This window comes from Podarcis filfolensis (genome assembly GCF_964270895.1).
Source record: "Podarcis filfolensis genome assembly, chromosome: 2".
NCBI classification, from domain to species: Eukaryota; Metazoa; Chordata; class Lepidosauria; order Squamata; family Lacertidae; genus Podarcis; species Podarcis filfolensis.
In genome coordinates, this window is record NC_139605.1 from 25337989 (window position 1) to 25355104 (window position 17116).

Here is a 17116-nt window from a genome sequence, read left to right on the forward strand (position 1 = left end):
AGGATGAGAACAGAAATCGTGTTCCGGCAGAGCGGCAGCAGCAGGAGGCCCCATTAGCTAAAGTGATACCCCAGGTTAAGAACAGTTTCAGGTTAAGAACGGACCTCTGGAATGAATTAAGTTCTTAACCCGAGGTACCACTGTATTAGGTTGGATCTAGACTTAATTAAGCTTAGAATACGTAGACCCATTAAGATCACTGGCTTGTATCAGATGCAGCACGAAGTAAGCATTCTGTCAGCACAAGAAAATTCCGCTTGCACAATGGGACTTTCCCCTCTCTCTTCCCCCGCCCCACACCCTGTGCCCTCCACAGATCTGCTCTGGAGGATTGTGGGGAAACTCAGAAACAGATTCTAGGGGTGTGAAGGGGAGGAAAGGAGGGAAAGTCCCATTGTGCAAGTGGAAATTTCTTGCTCTGACAGGATGCCTATAGCACTAGGGAAGTTATATAGATGCAGCCTTGGTGTAATATTCTCCAGCTTATGTTTTTATTTTTTTAAAAAAACATATATTCTGGCCTAAAAAATAAAATGAACAGACCAAAGTTCTAATGTTATGCTTGCCAGCTCAGAAGCAAGTCCTATTAAGTTCACTGGGACTCACTCCCAGGTAAGTGCATATCAAATTGTAGCCTAAATGACCATTCTTGCAATGGTTATTTGCAATAAACAATATTGCAAAATGGATATAAAAGGAATCGTCTTACAAAATTGTATATATGGCTTCCAATGGTTTATAAACTGTTCTGTTTTTGTGTGTGCCTTCTTCCATCTGTTCGGATCAAAAGGCACCCCTCTCTCCTTTTACTTAAATTAATGCAAAATTGGGAAATTATAGTGGTGTAGATCATATTCATTCATTTCTAGTCATTATACCATTATTATTATTATTATTATTATTATTATTATTATTATTATTAACAATATTTAACAGAATAAAAGTAAGAAACAGAAGTTAACTTGGACACATAAATTACAACATGAACAAGCTTAGAATACTGAATTTCCCTGGCAAATCACAGCATGTTGTTTTAAAAAGAAAGGACTGTTTGTCTTAACAAATATTAAAACACACACACACACACAGATCTGGATAAAATTACATCACACCAGAATGAATAAAACCATAAGACAAATGTAAAAGCCTGAATCATCCTGGCAAAAACTGATGTAAGGCAAGGGAGGGCAGGCTTATCTCTCCTCTCCCTAGTGGTCCCATGTACTTGGAACACATTTTTTTAAAACCTACAAAAGTATTTTCCAAGGGTTGTAATCACACAGGAGTGGTGATATTAGTTTCACCCAGGATGGGGAGGGAAGAGATAAGCCTTCCCTCCCTGCATGCTGCATTCCTGACAAGGATGCCCTCCTCTCGCACACCTGCAATTAATAAAAATAAAAAATGAGAGGTAACGACCAGCTACAAGTGACCTGCAACATGTAGGTGGACCCTTTATATAATCCATCAATTTGGTCGTTACTGCGTAGTCACACATTTCAGCAATCCATCCTTTTTATTTTTGCTTTCCAGTATTTTGCCCGTAGTAACCAAGCAGCAGTTTCCATCAAGCTTGCCAATTCTGAATGTTCTTTTTTTAAAGGCACCTTTTATTGCATCTATTTGTTAATATCAGCAGGTTTAAACTTATGTTGTAACTCAAGGTTCTTTCCACAAGGATCCTTTCTTTATTCCATCCCCTCCCCTGCTTTTTTTTTTTTTTGGTAAGATAATGGATCCTTCTCTTTTGAAAGATGTGTCTCTGAGCTGTTTGGCATCTCCCTCAATGAAGGCTGGGCTGCTTCTTTGTTTCAGATAGCATTACTGGACAGCACACCAGCAACCAGCCATCATTTTCAAGCAATTTCTTCCTCTTCTTCTTCTTCTTCTTCTTCTTCTTCTTCTTCTTCTTCTCCTCCTCCTCCTCCTCCTCCTCCTCCTCCTCCTTCTTCTTCTATAAAAAAGCAATGAAGTAACCCTTTTTCCTATACAGTGGTACCTCAGGTTAAGTACTTAATTCGTTCCAGAGGTCTGTACTTAACCTGAAATTGTTCTTAACCTGAAGCACCACTTTAGCTAACGGGGCCTCCTGCTGCCACTGCACCGCCGGAGCATGATTTCTGTTTTCATCCTGAAGCAAAGTTCTTAACCCGAAGCACTATTTTTGGGTTTGCGGAGTCTGTAACCTGAAGCGTATGTAACCTGAAGCGTATGTAACCCGAGGTAGCACTGTATGTTTGTTGCAAAAAAATTTCCATGGGCACAATTCACCTGTCAAGAGCCCTGTCAGCACAAGCTATAGCTTAGGCCCCCACTCTCTTGCCCCCCCCCCCAAAAAAAATTAAAGGAAAAACCCCTGGATGTACATTTCCAAAATATAAGATAAAACACAAATAAAATAAAACCTACACACAGCAACAGTGTTTACTGTTGGAGGCAGTGGAAGACAGGAGTGCCTGGCGCGCTCTGGTCCATGGGGTCACGAAGAGTCGGACACGACTAAACGACTAAACAACAGCAAAGGCTCCTATGTTGTAAGTAATGGGCCCCACCTGCTAGCCTGCTCCCTGAAATATCACTGGTTTGCTCATTTCTATATATAGGGTGCCTACATTCTGCATGGACTGGTTGGAGGGCAACATGTGCAAATGGCTTTAGATACCCATTGGGTCCATAAATTACCATATAGCATATATTCAACACAGAAAACAGCAACCATTTGTTGTTGACAAAGGACAGCTGGACATATAAAGGGCCCCATTACCTTCCATAGTTTAGGGCCTCATCAAACCTAAATCCGGCCCTGCGCAACAGGGATTTCGCCTCCTTGCTGTGTACCCCCTGGTGCCCCCTGAAATTGGGGGATCGGGAAAACCCCCAGAATGGTGCAAGGGGAGAGGAGAGGGGGGGATTGTTCCACCTCATAAGCTACAATTCCACCCTATATATATTCATTACAGGAGGAGGAGTAGTAAGAAAGGATTTACATTATAAAACTACAAGTGCAGAATGTTTTTATCTTGTTCTAGTGCCTAATAAACATAGACCAAATTTCAACAAAAGGTAGACTTCCTTATCTACCTTTGTATATTTAATAATGTCTGTCAGATTTCAGCATTATCTACCACATCCCAAATCATGCTTGGCCAATCTCTTACGAATGGAGGTTTTTCTGTTTCCAGTTAGAGCTGGTTGTTCATTTACTCACTGCAGCTAGGATGGCAATCATTTCTCTGCCCCCCCTTAAATACTCCTCATTTAATGCTGCCGAACTGGATAACTATCTGTTTGAATGTTAGTTGGTATCCTGTGATTTACTCGATATTATCCAGTACTTTTAGATACTAATGCATCCCCCCCAAAACATGGGCCATACGCTTCCACATCTCCAGTGTTTGTCTTCTGGATAGATATGGCTCATTCTTTTAGGTGTTAGATACCATCTGCATAAGAGCTTGCAAACCGTTTCTTCAGATCAAGACATATGGCTTCCACTCCCCACACCTACAAAACAAATTTCACTTACATTCATATGTGGAGAAAGAGTATTTCCTTCTTTCCATATGCATTGTTAGGTCTGCCTTTTTATGAACCCTCTTACTTGTTGCTTGCATGTTATTATGCGTTCTTAAGAAACTGGGGTGCCCATAGTAATATTTAAGGAGCCAGAAAACATTCTGAAGGATAGCAGTACTATCTTGTTTACTTTACTTTGGAGGAGAGAGCACAGGTAGCACCCAATATTCACTTTATTTACAGATGTCCAAGCAGAGGCAGCAGAACTGCCAACCCTCATAAGTCCTGAGAAGAAGAGTGTGAGACTCTGTGCCCCAAGGTGCTTCAGCTAACATACTATTGTCTCTCCCTGCTTCTGTGTTGTTTAAGCTGCCAGTTCTCCAGACGCTGCTCCCTCTCAGCTCCCACTATGCCCAAACTTGCAGGTGTATTGCCTATGCAGAGGACTGTCCATAGTCAACAAGAGACTCTGAGAGTTATTTGTCAAATTCTGCATTCTAATCAGGTGTCACTTTAAGGCTCATTTATAATAATAATTTTATTATTTGTACCCGACCCATCTGACTGGGTTGCCCCACTCTCAGTGGCTTCCAATGGATATAAAAACACAGGAAAACATTAAAAACTCCCCTGTACAGGACTGCTTTCAGATGTCTTCTAAACGTTGTATAGTTGCTTATCTCCTTGACAACTGATGGGAGGGCATTCCACAGGGCAGGCGCCACTACTGAGAAGGTTCTCTCCCTGGTTCCCTGTAACCTAACTTCTTGCAGTGAGGAACCGCCAGAAGGCCCTCAAAGCTGGACCTCAGTGTCTGGACCGAATGAGGGGGGTGGAGATGCTCCTTCAAGTATACAGGGCTTTCAAGGTTAGCGCCAACACCTTGAATTGTGCTCAGAAACGTACTGGGAGCCAATGTAGATTCTTGTAAATACTAGCCTGCTGGTGGCTAGTTGAAGAGGGACACTAGTACTTACAGAAGGGATATGGGGAGGTGTGAGATGTGGAGATCTCATCTCTGTGCAGACAGGAGTGTTGGATTGGCTGAACCACACCTCACAACAACTCCTCTTCCTTCCCCATTTCATTCCATTAAGCACCAGCAACGTACTGTGTTCAGAAGCCGGGAGAGCATCAGTGACCTCCCCACCGCACAGGCCGCTACCGTGTGAAGGACTGCATTGTTAGCTATCGAGATTTGCAGGAAGCGAAGGTTCGCCCTCACTACAAACGCTTCTTCCAAACGTTAAGCAGACAACTTAAAAACTAATCTGATGGATTTCCACTCGGTCGGAGACGCAGCGGAAGAGCCAGCAACTTCCACGGCAGTGAACTAATCTGAACTTTGTGCAAATTTCAAGGCTTGCCAACGCCGCTGCTCAGGATAGAACTTGTAGTAACAGGACTGGCGGAAATTAGCCAACGAGAGCGATCTTTGGCAGCCTCCGCAGTGCAGCTGTCACTGACTTTCACTGGGTCTTCCTAAAGTTACAACATGCGAGCAGCAACTTTGCAATAAACTTTTTATCTGGCAAAGGAGAGCAAAAGCAACCAAGCACGACTTCATACACTTCACCCCTTTCCTTTTTCCTTTGTGCGTTATTATTATTGTTGTTATTGGGGATCTGCTCAGGTTACCGCAGTCATGAAACAGGACCTCAGTGTGGTGCATAGCGGGCAAATACCGAAAGGATAAACAACCCCTGTTCATAAGGAACTTACAGTCAAAATACGAGCCAAGTTATAAATAAGTTTATGCAACGGAAAAGAACTGCCTTCTGTGTCACAAACTACAGCTGTAACACAATTGCCTGCTTGTGTGAAGCCACCGCCACAAGTCTACCAACTAAGACTATTGTTTCTATCAGGTTGCCTTGCTGTAGAAACATGAAGGGGGGGGATAGGAAAATAACTCCCAATTCCAAGCCACCATTTTGTGAAGCAGAAGCACATCGATTATCATGGAGGTATCATGTATTCCAACATGAACGCATACATAAACCTGGTGCTCTCCAGATGTTTTGGACGACAACTTCCATCATTTCTGACCACCGGCCAGGCTAGCTGGGGCTGATGGGAGTTTGAGTCCAGAACATTTGGAGGGCATTGGATTGATAAGGTTTCACAAAGATCATCTGAGGAGCAGTATGTGGGAATAAATAATAGACTTTTCAAAGGTGGCATTTTTCTATGCTCACCCCAGGGAAACTCACCTAGTACTAGGAGTGTGAAATGAAAGCATTTTTTGTTTTGTCTGGCATTTTTATTTTTGAGGAGACGTTTGTTATATTTTACCACAGTTTTCATTTCCCCGCTGATTTCAGCGAAGACCCAACCTGTCTTCAGTTGTGTGCAGTTTTTTTCTTTTGTGCCCAAGTGGCATGGAATTTGTGGACATACTGCTAGTCTGAACAAGAAGAAGAGGTGAATCTTAAGTGTTAAAAATGTATTTATTCACAGACGCATGCCAGGATTAATCTGACTGCTGACATTTTTTCAGTTGTGTTCTTTTTCAAGGGAATTGAAAAACAACAACATATAAGTTAAAACTTTTCAAAATCATTCAGTATCCATTGCTTCAAAAAATACTCATTGTCACGACTAAAATTAATAAAATACATATTTTGATAAGGTAATCTGATTATCGCTCCAACAGAAAAGTTATTGAAGGAATAGAAGAGGTGGCTTATGAAATAACAACAGTCTGGCAAATAATCATCTTCCCATTAAAACAGTTAGAACATCATTTCTCTACAGCACACGGACCTGTAATCAGGGCTTTTTTTTAGCTGAAAATTGCTGGAACTCAGTTTTGGCACCTCTCAGATGGGTGCCATTGCCATTATAAGAGAAAAAGGGGTAAGTTCATGGTGTTCATGATGAGTTCCAGCACTTCTTTTTCTACAAAAATAGCACTGCACGTAATATTGCAGTTTGTTAATATCTGTGATATAATAATTGATTGTGTATCTTTTCCTGGGTACATTTCAATAAAGGGGGAACCTAGTTCACTCACCAATATGATTGTTCTCAGATGCAAGCAGTTTCAAAAACTGCAGCATAGCTCAGTCTTAGGATATTATAGGAACTGAACTGGCTGACAAATATCTTCCTACTTAACAGTGGCCATTAAAGTAATGGCTCCCCCCCCAAAAAAAAGTATTATTTAAACCCAAGGAAGAGAAGAAGCCCAATGTACTCACTGATATTAGTTAGCTCTTTACTTACCTTGACCCGGAGGTCACCACTGGGTGCTCCTGTCAAGCGAAGCTGCTATTAGGGTCTGAAATTAAAAATAATCTCGCTCTACAGTGCCAATATTTTTTCTCCTCTCTCTTTAAGAATGTGGAAAGCTTATCTTGGCAAATACACTGTGATTTCTTTTTCAGAATTGTAACGTGTGACTAATAATAATAATAATAATAATAATAAATTTTATTTATATCCCGCCCTCCCCAGCCGAAGCCGGGCTCAGGGCGGCTAACAACAATCAAATTATCAAACAATCAAATAAACCAACATTCTAAAAATATTTCATTATAAAAATTAATTAAAATCAAGTTGATGGCAACCATTAAGCAAAACTCTGTGCAGGTTGCCAGAGGAGGGAGTCAGGCTGCGCCCTGACCAAAGGCCTGGTGGAACAACTCTGTCTTGCAGGCCCTGCGGAAAGATGTCAGGTCCCGCAGGGCCCTAGTCTCTTGTGACAGAGCGTTCCACCAGATTGGAGCCGCGGCCGAGAAAGCCCTGGCTCTAGTTGAGGCCAGCCTAACCTCTCTGAGGCCTGGGACCTTCAGGATGTTTTTATTTGCAGACCGTAGGTTTCTTTGTGGGGCATACCAGGAGAGGCGGTCCCGTAGGTACGAGGGTCCTAGGCCGTATAGGGCTTTAAAGGTTAAAACCAGCACCTTAAACCTGATCCTGTACTCCACCGGGAGCCAGTGCAGCTGATATAGTACCGGATGAATGTGGTCTCGCAGCGAAGACCCCATAAGGAGTCTCGCCGCGGCATTCTGCACCCGCTGGAGTTTCTGGGTCAGTCTCCAGGGCAGCCCCACGTAGAGCGAGTTACAATAATCCAGTCTGGAGGTGACCGTCGCATGGATCACAGTGGCTAGGTCAGGGCGAGAGAGATAAGGGGCCAACTGCTTAGCTTGGCGGAGATGAAAAAATGCCGCCTTTGTTATAGCTGTAATCTGCGCCTCCATAGAGAGGGAGGTGTCGAAGATTACACCCAAACTCTTAACGGACGGTGCTGGCACTAACTGCACCCCCGCAAGAGATGGGAGTTGCCCCCTCAATCCCATATCGTCCCGTCCCAGCCAGAGGACCTCTGTCTTCGAAGGATTTAACTTCAACCGGCTCCCACGTAACCATCCAGCCACAGCCTCCAGGCATCTGGTCAGTGTGTCTGGGGCCGAGTCAGGATGGCCATCCATCAACAGATAGAGTTGGGTGTCATTGGCATACTGATGGCACCCCAGCCCAAAACTCCGAACAAGCTGGGCGAGGGGGCGCATAAAGATGTTAAAAAGCATCGGGGAGAGAATCGCACCCTGAGGCACTCCACACACCAAGGAGTGGCGCAATGACAATTCCCCCCCAAGCGCCACCCTCTGTCCCCGACCAGAGAGAAACGAGCGCAGCCATTGGAGGACTGTGCCCTGGATCCCCACGTTGGCAAGGCAGTGGTCTGGGAGTTCATGATCGACCATGTCAAAGGCTGCTGACAGGTCTAGAAGAATCAGCAGCCCCGACCTGCCTTGATCCAGCTGCCTGCGGAGATCATCTGTTAGGGAGACCAGAGCCGTCTCGGTCCCATGACCAGCGCGGAAGCTGGACTGGAATGGATCGAGAGCCGATGTTTCATCCAGAAACCTACCAAGCTGTTCAGCAACCGCTCTCTCAATCACCTTACCCAGGAATGGAAGACTCTCCTTCCTTAGAGGTTTATAAGCAGAGGTTGAACGACCATCTGTCATGGATGATTTAGTTGAAATTCCTGCATTGCAGGGGGTTGGACTAGATGACATTTGGGTCCCTTCCAACTCTGAAATTCTATGACAAAGCGTAAGCTAGATGTTTGGGGCAACACATTAGTAATATGAAGTTAGAGCTTGTTTAGCAAGCAGCTACTTGCTAAGAGGTTTTCAAAGGTTGCAGCCTGAGTTTGCCTCAAGTGTTTATTTCATGTTTAAGAGATTTTATTTACGATGTGATTTTACCTTCAAGGGTGGGTATTATGCATTAAGGCTTTCACCCTAAACATATTCTCTCTGAAGACAGTGATTTTGAAGGACTTAACTTCCAAGTAAGGATGGATAGATGAACGTGTCAATTTTGGTTTCTCTCAGTTTCTCGTTTTTCTAGTCATAAGTCTGCTGCTACATTTTCACAGCACTTGGTGACTTTCTGACAAATTGTCCTCATTACAATTCATCTGCATTTTAGTGCAAGCTGCGCCATATATATGTGTGTGTGTGTGTGTGTATGTGTGTGTGTGCGCACAATTTTGCCTGATATACTCATTTTTGTAGAGCATAATTTCCCTAATATTTAAAGTTCCCCTAACACAATGCATATTGAATGTTGTTCCCATGAATACATGCATTTTAATGCAACTTTACCCTAGCTGATGCATTTTGTTACTTGGCTGGAGAATGGAATTGCAAAATTCAGAGAAGTATGAATTCCAGAAGACAGCTGTGTTTTGGCTTGCATATTGTTTCAGGTAGTGTGAGTTAGGTAGAGTCACATTTAAATGCAAACCAAATTGGATTTCTTCCCCATCCTGACTTTCAAGTAAGAATGCTAGTGATTGCAGCCTTATATGTGCACGTGATGAGTGTCTTTCCTTCAGGACTAGCAACTGGACATGGGGATGAAATGACATGCTTTTCCTACCCCTCTCCTCATGTGTGTAGGACACGGGTGGCGCTGTAGTCTAAACCACTGAGGCTCTTGGGCTTGCTGATCAGAAGTTCAGCGGTTCAAATCCCCACAACGGGGTAAGCTCCTGTTGCTCTGTTCCAGCTCCCGCCAACCTAAGAGTTCGAAAGCACGCCATTGTAAGTAGATAATTAAGTACCGCTGTGACAGGAAGGTAAACGGTGCTTCCGTGAGTTCTGGTTTCCATCACAGTGTTCTGTTGCGCCAGAAGTGGTTTAGTCATGCTGGCCACATGACCTGGAAAGCTGTCTGTGGACAAACACCGACTCCCTCGGCCTGAAAGCGAGATGAGCACTGCACCCCATAGTCGCCTTTGACTGGACTTAACCGTCCTGGGGTCCTTTACCTTTTTTTAAAAAAAAAATCTCGTGTGTGTCCATCATGGCTGCTGCTGAGGTCTTGGGCCTGTAACATATCACACGATGTGTGAGAGTTCAGAAAGGAACGTCAGAATAAGACAGAAAGGGATGCAAAATTGTCACCCTGATGGGGCTGAGCCCAGTTAGATGTAACAGCCTCTTCGAACGTCTTGGCAACGCAGCTGCTTGCTGGCTAATTATCTTTATGCAAACTGTTTCCAGTCCCTTGGCCTGAAGGAACTAGGGCGATATTTCAATGAAGCCTACAGGTATTTCAGAAAGGCCTAATTGCATTTGTTGCTGTCCGTTGCTGCTCCCCAACGCAAGTCAGCTTGCTTGCCGCAGATGACAAAATACTAGGAGACTGCTTTCACCTCTGGTATTTATAAGCATTTTCCCAACTCCAAAAGCTGGTGTGTGCGTTTGTGAGTGTGTTTTCCTAAGGCCTATTTGTGTGCATTGCTGCGGTTGTCCTTTTACTGCTTGTTTACTCTTTAATATGTTCATTTTTTTCCTCCTTTGACCCCCCTCTCCCTTCTGAAAAAACCCCCCTCTCTTTGGTGGTTAATTCTAGAAATGTTTGTAGTCCAAGCCAACAGTTATCTTAGAATTCTGTACGCACTGGCACAGGCTCTGGAGGAGTACTTAAATGTACATGTAACTCAACAAACTGATTGTTCTGCCAGTCTCGGAACCGTCTTGAAGGTGCTGGTGGGAAGTTTCATGAAAATGGCCACATCATGGAGAAAACCCGCTTTTGGAAATCTGCTTATGAAAAGTACAATGTTGGTATGAGATTACTGAAGAAAGAAAGAAAGAAAGAAAGAAAGAAAGAAAGAAAGAAAGAAAGAAGGATGCCCTTAAAACTATGTACAATTATATATAAATATCTTCTGCCAACCTAGCATTTTGAAAGCACATCAAAGTGCAAGTAGATAAATAGGTACCACTCTGGCGGGAAGGTAAATGGCGTTTCCATGTGCTGCTCTGGTTCGCCAGAAGCGGCTTAGTCATGCTGGCCACATGACCTGGAAGCTGTCTGCGGACAAACGCTGGCTCCCTCAGCCTATAGAGCGAGATGAGCACGCAACCCCAGAGACGTCCGCAACTGGACCTAATGGTCAGGGGTCCCTTTACCTTTACCTTTATATATAAATATAAATAAATATAAACATCCCATCCAAACCTTGCCAGCTTAAAATCAGAGTTAAGGCTCGTGTTGCTTCATCTTCCACCAAGCTAGAATATTAGAAGCTAAGGCCGATGCTTTAACAAACAAATCTCATGATCCACAACGATGTAATGTCATAAATTGTGCTTGCTTACAACTTACTCTCTTAGCACCCACGCATTTGGGCCTTTCAGACCGAAATTCAAATGGAGAGGACGGAGTGACAAGGAGCAGCAAAGTTGCCCCATGTAGTCCTGTCCTGGTCCTATATTGCCTTCTGAAGTCTCTGAGCCTTACCAAATTGCTGGAGGAGCCCTACTGTGAAATGACCCACACTGCTTTGCTGTTTATGTCAGTAGCTGTCAGGATGGGTTGAACAGTGGGAGGGTCCCCCTTCCAGCACTCTTCACTCTGCTTATGCTGACTCACCACACAGAATGTTTGTGTGTGTGTGTGTGTGTGTGTGTGTGTGGCTCAATAGAAAGACGGGATGACATGAGGGTTCAAGTTTCTTATTCTGTGCATGCACACGAAAGCTCATACCAATAACAAACTTGGTCTCTAAGGTGCTACTGGAAGGAATTTGTTTTTATTTTGTTTCGACTACGGCAGACCAACACGGCTACCTACCTCTAACTTATTCTGGATTAGTGTGTGTGGCATTTCAATGTGAGATGGGGTGTTGGGGGGCTGTGTATTGAGTGAGGGGTTCAGTTATGTGGTGCGGTGTTATTCTGGAGAGGGTATTTGTTTGAGGTGTTTTGATTTATGTGATTGGCTGTATTTCTACATAACGGGAGGGCATTCCAAGGTGTAGGTGCCAGCATGCTAAAGGCCAGGTTCCTAAATCATACAGACTGGACTTCCCGATAAAATGATATCTGCAGGAATCTGACCCCTGCAGAGTTCAGTGATAAGTGCTAAGCCAATCTGTTACGTATTCTGGTCCTGAGCTGTTTTAAAAACCGTTTTAGCTCTTCGCATGGTACAAATAATTGCTTATCTTCTTTGATCAGAATTCTTAACTCTGCTCTATATTTCTGCAGTTCCTTGTGATTTTGCTCAGGTAATTTTGAAGTTATCACCTTCTAGTGATTAAAAGGAGAGCCCTGTAATTTATTTTGCAATTTTTCTGTCTAGTTTGTCTCTTTTTGTCACGAACGTTCCAGCGGAAATATTCATTTTTCTCAGTGATCAGGCCTATCCCTCCCCTCACCCACCCCTTCTATCCAAAACCATCATCTGCCCCACTCTCGGAACTCAATAAGAAGTGACTGTCAGCTGGAATCTATTTTTAATGCTTTCAGGAAACTTTTTCAAATGAGAAATGTTTGAACATAGTTGGAATTCAAGTCACTTTTGAAGACAGGAAATATTTTCCCCATGTTAGCACAATCCTACTATAATACTGTCATCTTTGAAATTAACAATTTCCCCCCTTTAAATTGAAATTCAAATACATTTATGCTTTGAATTATTTATTTTGCTCACTGGAAAGGCAAGGTGCAGTCTACAGTGCCAGAACAGCAGCTGCGGAAAATGTTGTTGTGTACACTGAGTAAGCAAATGGGTATGATTGTCTCTTGAGTACACACAAAGCTGCACAAACCTTTGCTGGATCCCAGTCAATGAGGGTGGGTAGGAGGGAGGGAGGGAGGGAGAGAGGCTCTGAGAACAGCCCTCTCCGCTTCATTGGCTGTTAGATATCGCCGGAATTGTATCCAACAGTGTGTAAGTGCAATTTTGCTCATGCAACAGGACTTCCCTTTTCCCTGCTCTAGCCATGTGCTCCCTGGTGGGAGGGACAAACCAGGAAGCATGATTGAAGGAAAAGCCAGGTGTCATGATCCAGAAAAATAAGCAAGGGTGGCAGAACTCAGATGCCAGAGTTCAAGAAGGCCTTGATTGCTTGAGCAAAGCCTGGCACAGGGAGCCCTTTACACGTCTACCTGCCTAGAAGGATCCAATGTCCAGCCTAGGTAGCTGGAGTCAGTCCAGAAGCTTGGAAAGGGTATGAATCAGGAATGCCTCGCTCCTTACTTTAGGAGTGTACTAGGGGGAATAGGGGCTGGGAGTAGTACCAGCCAGACTCACTGCAGGGTGGACTCATGCAGTTCCAACAGGCTTAGAAGTCTGACAGGGCTTTTGGATGGTTTCCTGCACATGGTCTCATCCCCCTTATGCAGCTTAGAAGTTTAGAAGTTCTTGAGTTCTGTTGTTCATGTGTTTTTAAGCCATAGTTAATAAATCTGCCCTCTTTTATTTCCACTTTCCTAATACAATGGTACCTCAGGTTAAGAACTTAATTCGTCCTGGAGGTCCATTCTTAACCTGAAACTGTTCTTAACCTGAAGCACCACTTTAGCTAATGGGGCCTCTTGCTGCCGCTGCGCTATTTCTGTTCTCATCCTGAAGCAAAGTTCTTAACCCGAGGTACTATTTCTGGGTTAGCAGAGTCTGTAAGCTGAAGCGTCTGTAACCCGAGATACCACTGTACAAAGGAGGCTCTCAATTTTGGATTTATATTACAAATATAAAAGCAAACATAAGGTAGCCTCATCATTAGAACACAAATTGCCTGCAGAACACATATAAAGAGGGTGATAACCTTGGGGCAAGGAGTTCCACAGACACAAAGCCACCAAGGAGAGAAGGCTCCCTTGTGCATTGCCACCAACCTTGCTGTAGAAGCCAGTAGCACAAGATGCACAGGCTTTGAAGGCATGATCGGCAGTACTCGAGCAAAAACGAGCGGTCACAAGTCATGGGTTTGGAGCTTAGGATCATCTCAGTTAATGAACATTTTGTGGTCCCCATGTACCCTCCCCAACACATAGAGCTTAAGAGCGGAGGATCAGAAGAAGAGCCATGCTGAATGGAAGAGCCAGTGGCCCTTCTCACATCCTGTTCTCACAGTGCCCAACCAGATGCTTGGGCAAGAAGAGGGGTTGGTGAAGCATGCCTGATCCCAATCTCCACTCCACATCACGTACAATCTCACGCCTGGGGAAATGCCTTCCATGAGGTTGTGATCCGCTGCTGGCTCAGCCTTTCCCTTGACTCCATTGGGCACCACATCAGATGCTGCCAGAGCTTCTGTTCAAAATGCAATTTCTCAGCTGGTTTTCCTTGCTCCAGAGGTTTTGCAAGAATTAGATTTTACTCGTCATCGAGGAGACTCAACGCCACATTCTGGTTCTGGAATTCAGACCAAGCTTTTGAGGGATTAGATGTCCCAGGCTAACCTCAGCTGTTTGGAATTACTTCTGAATTTGGCTAATGTAGGTGAACTAAAAAGAGAACAAAGGGTTTTGTTTGGTTCTTTTTCTTGCTTCCCTCCCGCCTTCTCTAAAACAAAAAACCAAAACCCTCCTTTTTCTCCTGCTTTGGTTTTTATTGGGTATTGTGTGCTTAATTGGTATGTTTTAAATTCAGAAATACAAATGAAAATTCCAGGAAAGGAGGAAGTAAAAAAGACCCCTAGAAGTTCAAATACAACATTCCTGCTTCCATTGGAAAAGCTACCCTAAGCAGAATAGTGAAAGGAAAATAATAATTCAACCACAGATCATCCAATGTGGCTATTGTGGCTGGGTTGATCTGCTTCACATTTGGCACCTACCTGATGTTGCCATGTCAAAGTTTGTCTTCACCTCCATTTAAAAGTGTTCAGTGTTAAATGGCTTTCCAAGATGATATCCAGCATTTTCCCCTCCTAACTTGTCTCCATGTAATGATGTGGGGTTGAGGAGGCTTGGGGGTGCGCGGTAAAAGTTAGGGAAGGTAGGAACTCCAGCACTCCAAAAACACAGAGAGATGGGAACAAAGTTCCCCACAGTTTTTCAAACAACCAGATCAGGGATGAGACCTTCCAAGCAGTGCCAGATTTACATATAAGCTAAACAAGCTATAGCTTAGGGCCCCACTCTCTTGGGGGCCCCCAAAAAAAATTAAAAGAAAACAAACCTGGATGTACATTTAATAATAATAATTATTATTATTTATACCCCACCCTCCCCAGCAAAGGCTGGGCTCAGGACAGCTAACAACCAATAATAAAAACGAGTTGAATGAATACAGCTTCAAAACAAGATTAAAATACAACATTAAAACAATTAAAATGCAGTCTCATCACAGGAAGAGAAAGGAAAAGGAAAGAGGGGGAGGGAATCAAATTGACTCCAGTTCATATGTTTAATGTAAGAAGAACATGAGAAGAGCTCTACTGGATCCAGCCAATAGCCCATCTAGTCCAGCAGCTTGTTCTCACAGTGGCCAGCTAGATGTCCATAGGAAACCTGCAAAAAGGACCTCAAAGAGCACTCTCCACACTTGTGATTCCCTGGCAGCTGGTGTTCAGGGACATCTTGCCTCTGACAAGGGAGGTAAACATAGCCACTGTGGCTAGTAGCCATTGATTGCCTTCTCCTCCATGACTGTGTCTAATCTTCTTTTAAAGCTTTCCAAGTCGGTGGCCAAGTTTAAGTCAGGATCAATGGGATATTTTTTATTGTTAATGTCAGCTGGCAATTTTTCTTTCTCCCCTGTTATATTTACAAAAATTAGATTAAAACAAAACAATATGAACTTTGCTACACCAACAACAGAAGCACACACACATAAAAAAACCCATTTGGAAAAGACATCTGCATCCAATGCAACAACTAAGTAACAATTTTGCAATGACTTTTCTCAGTGCAATTATCTGGGAAAGGCCCTTGCTGTACTCTAATTCTGTGATCCTGGCGCTCAACGACAAATGGTGCTTAAGCTAATTTCAAGCATTATAAAAAAACACGCTTAAATGTGAGAACAGTTGGGCCAGCAACCAGGGTACTAGATCTGAAACTTAGAAACTTGCATTTGAATCCTCGCTCAGCTATGAACTTGGCAGACAGCCCCGGCTGTTGTAAAATGGGGGTGTGAGCTTTGTGTGCTCACAAACCTATGTTTGCCATGATAACATGAGTGGATAGAGGGGCATTTTAATGTAAAATCAGTGGGAGGGAAGAGTGCTGATCTTGCCTTCACTGTGCCTCCAACGGGGGCACCATGCTGCAGGTAGGAAAACATGAACAGGTGGCCTTAGGAAAGATTCCATGAGCAAAGGAAAGGAGGGGAAGTTTCCCCTCCTGTGTCCATATTATCCCTTGCAAATGCCCCACCACTACATTAGTGCTACAAGCACTTGGGTCCCAAGCATTTTGCTGCCTGGGGTAAATAACAAGACGGCACTAGAATTCATGGAAGCTGGACGTTGGAAAATTCAGAGGAAACTATCTCTCCCCCCAGAGCTTAGTTAAACTATGGCACTTGCTCTCACAGGAGGCAGTGATGACCATCAGCTTGGAGGAGGATTGGATAAATTCATGGAGGACAAGGCTATCATGGCTGGTAGCCATGACAGCACTGCTCTGCTTCCATAGCTGCTGGAAACCACAGGAGAGACAAGTGGTCTTGTGCATCTGATTGGCCACTGCGAGAACAGGGTGCTGGACTAGATGGGCCCTTGGCCTAATCCAGCAGGCTCCTCTTATGTTCTTATTATCCTCCTCCCACCTTACTTCAATACCAAGACAGTGTCCTTCACCACACCTGATGCTAGCAGACTAGTTGAGGGCATAGCTGTCAACTTTTCCCTTTTTTTAAGGGAAATTCCCTTGTTCCGAATAGGATTCCTCGCAAGAAAAGGCAAAAGTTGACAGCTATGGTTGAGGGGGTGCAGGGCAGGCCATGTGACACCAACAGCTCACTGTCATTCACTGCTCCCCAGGATATGCTGCGTGAGGTTGCCACCTGATTTTAACAAGCATTCGGGGCAGCCCTGATTCCATGGAAGACTTAGAGGATGCATCCTTCTGGAAGTTGGATTCAGCCAGGGCAAAACAATGAGGGAGGCTACTGACTCCATCCAGATGCAGCTAAGCCTAGAGCTACCTAGTGACTCGAATCTCATGCATTCTCCAGACAATGAAGAAAGAAGTAAAACACTCTTGCATACTGGAAGTGATGTGGGCAAACTACATGTTACATTAAATTATGTGTGAGAGAGTTAGGGTGACCAGTAATGTAGTGCCCAAAAAAGAGAGGACAAATGAAGATACCATTTTGTGTAAAATCT